Raw genomic sequence first — 1,299 nt, forward strand, 5'->3', positions numbered from 1 at the left:
CTATTGTGAACAAAGCAGCAATAAACTGTGAATGGCTGTGAATATATCTGCGTGGGTGGCAGTTCTGGTTTCTTAAGGGTATATTCCCAGTAGTGGAATTGCTGGGTCAAATGGTATTTCTATTTCCAACTTTTTGAGGAAGTTCCATATCACCTTCCATAGTGGATGCACCATTTTACATTCCTACTAACAGTGAATTAAGGTTCTTCCAGTTTCTCTGCAGGCTCGCCTTACTATTCTGTTAAATTTTGCTATTCTTTCTTTTTTTTTTAAGTGTATATTTTCTTTGGTATTAACAAGTTTGAACATACTCTTTTTAAAATTTCATTTCATTCATTGTTACACATTTTCCTCTCTGCCCTCCTTTCACCCAGTTTGCTTTTTTTCTTTGAAAAAAATGTCTTTCATTGTTATACAGTCCCCCATCTCCACCCTTGGACCACTTTACTATGCAGCTCTTATTCTGGACGCTTGTCATGCAATAATACCTAATCATATGTTCCTTTTATATAGTTCTCTCCATTGTCTGTTTCAATGCTGTGTACATTATTTATCCCCTCTTAGTTTTCCTCCAACCCCCATATCAGTCCTGTTCTATAGCAGTGGCATTATACAGTATTTGTGTTTTTGTGACTGAGATATTTTACTCAGCATAATATACTCTATGGTCATCCATTTTGTATACTATTTTGTAAGTTCCTTGTTTTCAAGTGCTGCATTATGTAAATATACCACAGCTTCTTTAGCCATTCTTTTGTTGATAAACACTTGGGCTGTTTTCAATGCTTTGCTATTGTAAACAAAGCAACAATAACATGGTTGTGCATTTATTGGCTTGGGTGGCAGTTCTGGTTTCTTTAGGGTATATTCCCAGTAGTGGAATTGCTGGGTCAAATGGTATTTCTATTTCCAGATTTCTGAGAAAGTGCCATATTGCCTTCCATAGTGATTGCACCATTTTATACTCCCACCAACAGTGAATAAGGGTTCCAGTCTCTACACAACCTCACCAACATTTGTTGCTTGCTTCTCTGTTAAATGCTGCTATTGTTACTGGGGTGAAATGATATCTCGTAGTTGTTTTTATTTGTATCTCTCTTAAAGCTAGGGATTTTTAACGTTTCTTCATGTGTTTGCTGGCCATCTGAATGTCTTCTTTTTTTTTATTGGGAAAAACATAGTGGGGGTACTAGGAGGTGAGAGTTGGGGGCAGAAGGGTGAGGATGGGTCAGGATGCAGCTGCAGAGCTGCACAGTTTGGTCGGTGGGGGGAGCAGGTGAAGGAAATGATGAGGGTCCA

This window comes from Elephantulus edwardii, unplaced genomic scaffold (genome assembly GCF_000299155.1).
Source record: "Elephantulus edwardii isolate Elephantulus edwardi_28Jun2011 unplaced genomic scaffold, EleEdw1.0 scaffold00446, whole genome shotgun sequence".
Taxonomy (NCBI): Eukaryota; Metazoa; Chordata; class Mammalia; order Macroscelidea; family Macroscelididae; genus Elephantulus; species Elephantulus edwardii.